Here is a 6000-nt window from a genome sequence, read left to right as displayed (position 1 = left end):
AGTTGATTGGTGAAAGAGACAGAAATCCATTGAAGAAAGTAGGAGGGGGTAGGAGCACCAGAGGTAGGTGATGGGCAGGCAAGGAGATAACATGTGGATAACATGTGGATAAGGGGATGGGAAATGGTGAAGGGGGTTGTGGAAACACTACTGGAAGTTTGAGAAATCAATGTTCATGCCATCAGGTTGGAGGCTCCCCAAGCAGAATATAAGGTGTTGTTCCTCCAGCCAAAGTGTACATTATCCCAACAGTGGAGGAGGCCATGCTTGGTGAAGCAAACTCCCAATCTACATTGGGTCTCATCGATATACAAGAGGCCACACCGGGAGCACAGAGCACAGTATATGACCCCAACAGACTCGTAGGTCAAGTGTCGCCCTACCTGGGAGGACTGTTTGGGGCTCTGAATAGTAGTGAGGGAGGAGGTGTAGGGGTAAGTGAAGCACTTGTTCTGTTTGCAAGGATAAGTACCTAGAGGGAGATCAGTGGGGAGGGACAAGTGGACAAGGGAGTCACGTAGTGAGTTAAATTTGCAGACAGCAAACGTGGAGGGGAGGGAAAGATGTGTTTGGTGGTGGGATACAGCTGGAGGTGGCGGAAGTTTTGGAGAATTATGTGCTGGACGTGGAGGCTGGTGGAGTGGTAGGTGAGGACAAGAGGAAGCCAATCAACTTCCTAGCTCTTTGTTTCATCCCTCCCCCTTCAAGTTTCACCTATCGCCCAGCATTTCTCTCTCCCCTCCCCCCATCTTTCAAAATCTACTCCACAGCTTTTCTTCTCTAAAATATCAACTGCACTTTTTTCCATAGATGCTGCCTGGCCTGCTGAGATCCTCCAAGCTTTTGTGTGTTTGTTGCTCGGATTTCCAGCATCTACAGATTTTCTCTTGTTTGTAATATAACTATCTTCTTCTCAACCACAATCACACCTTTTTCTTCCACACTTTGAAGTATTTATCACAGTGCTGTAGTTCGATGGTCCAGTCTCCCTACAAATCTTGGTTTAGGTCCATATAGAATGAAATTACCTTGTACTGTTGGAATGGGTCAGTAATTCAGATCTCTGCTTCACTGGGTCCATATTGATTCCGAATTACACACTCCTGTCCTTAGCCAAAACCTGGCTCCTCTTTAAAATAAGAAATGTCCCTTTCTCCCTGGTTCAAATGATTGAGGTAACTCTTTCTCTGAAGCTCTGATGTAGCTGCAGCTCAGGTTCCAGCTCAACAAACCTAAAGTTGTGTTCCTCAACTCACAGGCACTCACACTGCTACTGCATCACTTACCTTGCCATCTCTTTTCAACAGATATATTACACATTTAATTAGTTTGGATTCATTTGCTTGACATTTAGTTTATTTTAACTGGTTCACCTTCAAGAAGTTAGTCACGTGTGTGTGTGTGTGTGTGTGTGTGTGTGTGTGTGTGTGTGTGTGTGTGTGTGTGTGTGTGTGTGTGTGTGTGTGTGTGTGTGTGTGTGTGTGTGTGTGTGTGTGTGTGTGTGTGTGTGTGTGTGTGCGCGCGCGCACGCATCCGAAGCAATGTGCTAACTTGCATTAAGTATTAAACAAGATGTAAACATTTAACTGAATACAGAAACCACCGCAGAGTATTGGAGGTACAAGGCAGCATGTAATTTCAATTTTCATCAAGTTCATACATTCCCCAATTTCTCATGTTGGCACATAAAAACTATTGGAATTTAACAAAATCTACTTTTGAAAAGCTTTAAACTACAGCCAAATTTCAACTTCTGGCTCAATTCCTGCCAATATTAATCATGACTGATTCAGATAGCCATTCACTTTCAAATGCTACAGAAGGCAACTTGTTTACTGTTAACCTGTAGCATATACACTGTTCAGCTTTTGTTAAATTCTTAATGCTAAACTAAATATCAGATTAAGATTCACCAGTTTTCACACTGACTGAATTGCCAATTTTACTGTGTTGTTAGCATTGCTCATCTGCTCCAGGAATAAAGAAATTACTCAATATTTCAAAACTGACTTGTTAATTCAGCATCATTTTATCACCCAAAGAGCAGGATCAATGAATGGGCAAGAGCATAGAAGACAACAAACTGTGCAAATGCAAATATAAATAAATAGCAATAAATAACAAGATGAAGTGTCCTCAAAGTGAGATCATTGGTTGTGGGAGCATCCCAGTAGATGAGTGTAGTCATCCTCTTTTGTTCAAGAGCCTCCATATCCTGATAAGTACAGCACAAGAAGTGAGCTACCTGCCAATAGAAGTAGAACAAAGAACCAGAGGGTATTTACGCTGATCTCTTTGCAGATAGTAAGGACCATCCAGCCTACACCCAAGATTAGTCTCCATACTAATTTCACTTGTATGAAAGCAAGCCAAGGATTGGGGAGATTTGAAGCATATTGGGGTGACTTTATTTTATTGAAACAGAACATCCTTGCAACAATACATTTGGGAAAGTTATTGAAAACATTTACCGATATTTTATCAAAATTATTTTTCAAAATAATTATATCATGAAACATCAAAATCTAAATATTTAACTACTTGTTAATTTGCATGCAGCAATAACAGTTAAAATTGATGATATTGATTATGTAAATATTGAAAGTCCCTTGGCAATCTAAGAACAGCTGTAAAAAGAACCAGTAAAAATATTAACTAGCAGATGACAACACCTGTAATTAGAAAATACAAAAAAATTGACTTTATTCATCACATGCTGCTCTGCAATGTACTCAAGAATAATCTAGAGACGGCACTCTACTACCCTCCTGGCCCAAGAACTGTCACTTCTGAGAGAGTTGGCCTCACTTATCACAATGTCATGACTATTGGGAACATCAGGTAGGAAACTCAGAGCTTTGAGGCCCGTGCTTAGAGGAGTATTTTACTCATGTAGTTACTGGCTCCTAACTATACTGGAGCAAGCAAGAGTAGGGGAAAGGTGAGGTTTTAGGAGGGATACTTGCATTGCTGTTGGATCTATTCTATGAACAAGAAGAGCTGGTGAAGCAAATGCCTAAAACTACTCCATTATCTCTAATGTTCAGATATGAATTGGCAGATGCATTCTTAGAAATGCAGTGAGTGAGAAATGCATTCATTAATAAGGGCCAAATGATGGTTTGTAGCCTGTTTATTTGTGGTCAGTTGATTGCAATGCATCCTGCTGCTGACCTCAATGGTTCTAACGATCCCGAGCAGATTCAGAAAACAGACTCACCACCATCACTCCGGATTCCAATGACCTCAAAGTACCGATTGTGCAACTTCCAACTCCAACTCCAGCCTGGACCTTGACCAACAGCGCCTCCAGGCCGGGATTTTACGCATAGCCACTGGAACCCTCGCCTCCCCTTCCACCACCACCACTCTACAATCGCATGTCCCTCAGGCCCCACCACCAGCTCTTGGGTCCTCAGGGACTCCATCTTCCTCTTGCCCTACCTTTCCTGAACACCCCAAACCTTCCCACTCCTCTGACACTACCAACCCCCTTCCCTCCTCCGATCCCAGCTCTCATCCGTGCCGTGTCTGCATCGTGCCCTCTGACCTCCGCTCTCTGAGTCAGAATGTATTGCCCTCAGTAAGGGCCTCTGCATCCACTGCATTCACACATCAGTGAGTTCCGTGCCCGCCATGACACTGAGCTCTTCTTCTGCTGCCTCTGTCTCCAAGCCTACTTCTTTGGCAAGTATTCCCTACCCTGCATGGATGACCCCTTCTCCCGCCTTCAACCCTCCTCCTCTTCCTGGACACCACGCTCTGGTCTTCTAGCTGCTCTGGATCTTTTTTATTGCTAAATGATGACGGAACATCAACTGCCTTGACTTCACCATTCCTTTCTCCAATTCCACCCTCACTCCTTCCGAACGCACTACTCTTCACTCTTTCCGCACTAATCCTAACCTCACCATCAAACCCATAGATAAGGGAGGTGTGTTAGTAGTCTGGCAGACTGACCTCTACCATGCTGAGGCCTGGTGAATTCTGTCAGACATTTCCTCTTACTTACCCCACAAATAGGACCCCACTAGAGGCCATTGTCTCCCACACCGTCACTGACCTTATTAACTCTGGGAATCTCCCATCCACTGCCACCAACCTCATACTTTCATCACCCCACACCTCCCATTTCTACCTCCTACCCAAACTCACAAACCTGCCTGTCCAGATAGACCCATTGCTTCTGCTTGTTCCTGCCCCACTGAACTTATATCTGCATGCCTCAACTCAATTTTATCCTCCCTAGTTCAATCCCTTCTTACCAACCTCCATGATACTTCACATGCTCTTGAACTTTACAACAATTTCATTTTCCCTGGCCCTTATTTTCGCTATGGATGTCCAGTCCCTAAATACCTCCACTCCCACCAGGAGGGCCTCAAAGCTCTCCATTTGTTTTTTGGCCACACTCAGGTTAGAGGAGTAATACCTTGTATTCCATCTGGGTAACCTCCAACCTGATAGCAAACATCGATTACTCGAATGTCTGGTGATGCCCCCATCCCACCTCCTTCACCGTTCCTCATTCCCATTTCTCCCTCTCATCTTACCTGCACATCACCTCTGGTGCTCCTCCCCCTTTTCTTTTTTCACAGCTTTCTGTCCTCTCTATTCAGATTTCCCACTCTCCAGCCCTGTATCTCTTTCACCAATCAATTTCCCAGCTCTTACTTCACCCCCCAACTCCCAGTTTCACCAAAGCACCCTGTGTTTCCTCCTCCCCATGCCCACCTTCTTACTCTGACTCCTGGTCTTTCTTTTCTCCAGGCCCGATGAAGGGTCTCAGATGGAAACATCGACTTTTCTTTTTTCTCTAGATGCTGCCTGGCCTGCTGAGTTCCTCCAGAATTTTGTGTGTGTTGCTTTCAAAGAGCCTGTTATTTTGCTCCCTGATTAACTGCTTCACATCTGCAGGAAGCAAATTATCCTCTCAGTTAACATCCACAGGTTGATGACGTTTCCTTCATCTTACTGGTGGCAGCGGAGCTGTGACTGTTATGATTGCAGGTTTTCTCTTCTCTTTTGGGCCAGACGCATCTGAGTTATCTTGGCCTACCTTTAATCGCAGTATGGTGGCTGGGTGATGGAGAGGCAGTTAGATGAGGCTCATTGTGGCCAAGTGACCAAACCCAGGTAGCCTCTAGGGTCAGTGCAGGTGCCAGGCTGATACCGCAACTCGTCTCCTTATAGTCAGTGTGGTCAGTATAGTCAGTCTTCCTTCTTTCCTTCAGAATGCTGATCACATTCATTCTCCTTTCTCCTTTGGCTCACATTCCACCACCTCACTGGCTTTCAGAAGCATTTCAACTGTTGGAAGGAAAACAGATGAGTTCATCAGTAAAGCTTTTTTTTCAAATGTCGTATTCTTGAAACTTAGGTGCAGTTATTATTAGATCTTGTCTTCACAAATTATGATCCATAAATAAGTATGTTTCAGGTAGGCTGTGTATGACACTCACTTTCTCCATCTCCAGTGTCCGACAGAGAATCAGACACTGGACTGACATTGATTAACCACAAATTAATGGCGCTTTCTTCATACGCGGTCAACTTCTTTAGAGTGAACATTCTTCCGTTTTTTTGAAGATTTATTGAGGTTCAGCTCACTCTGAATGGAAATTAAAAAAAAAAAGTCATGGAAAGAGACCCAATTTGGTTAGTTTGGTTACTAGAGAAAACTACAAAATAGAATTTCATAATCCCACATTTATGCACTATAAATGTAAACAGTTACAACCACTTAGAGGCCTGTATCCTATAGCAAATTTTAAAATTAATTGACTATTTTGAACAATGATCATCTGAAATTATGATTGTCTAAATGCTCAGCTAATGGTTGTACCAGCATCAACTCAAGAGGTATTAACTTTAAAACATCAAATAACAATACAAACCCAGGCAGCATGAGATAAGTCATTCAGTTTCTGGTGACATTGCTCTGAACCCTGGGTCACAATCTCTGCCACCTCTCTCTGGGGAGCCTTGCTATTCCCATTC

The 6000-nt window shown here is 43.5% G+C and overlaps 1 long non-coding RNA gene across 1 annotated transcript in view; it reads right to left on the bottom strand.

Annotated features, from left to right (window-relative positions):
• Window positions 1–2262: 2262 nt before the first annotated feature.
• Window positions 2263–6000, bottom strand: part of LOC140737968 (uncharacterized) — a 38799-nt gene continuing 35061 nt past the window's right edge. Inside the window, exon 6 of the long non-coding RNA XR_012101271.1 lies at window positions 2263–5310. This is a non-coding gene — a long non-coding RNA (uncharacterized lncRNA). The remainder of the gene's footprint in view (window positions 5311–6000) is intronic.

Source organism: Hemitrygon akajei, chromosome 13 (assembly GCF_048418815.1).
Source record: "Hemitrygon akajei chromosome 13, sHemAka1.3, whole genome shotgun sequence".
Classification (NCBI taxonomy): domain Eukaryota; kingdom Metazoa; phylum Chordata; class Chondrichthyes; order Myliobatiformes; family Dasyatidae; genus Hemitrygon; species Hemitrygon akajei.
The sequence above is the reverse complement of the archived record's forward strand: the minus strand, read 5'-3'. Positions and strand labels throughout refer to the sequence as shown.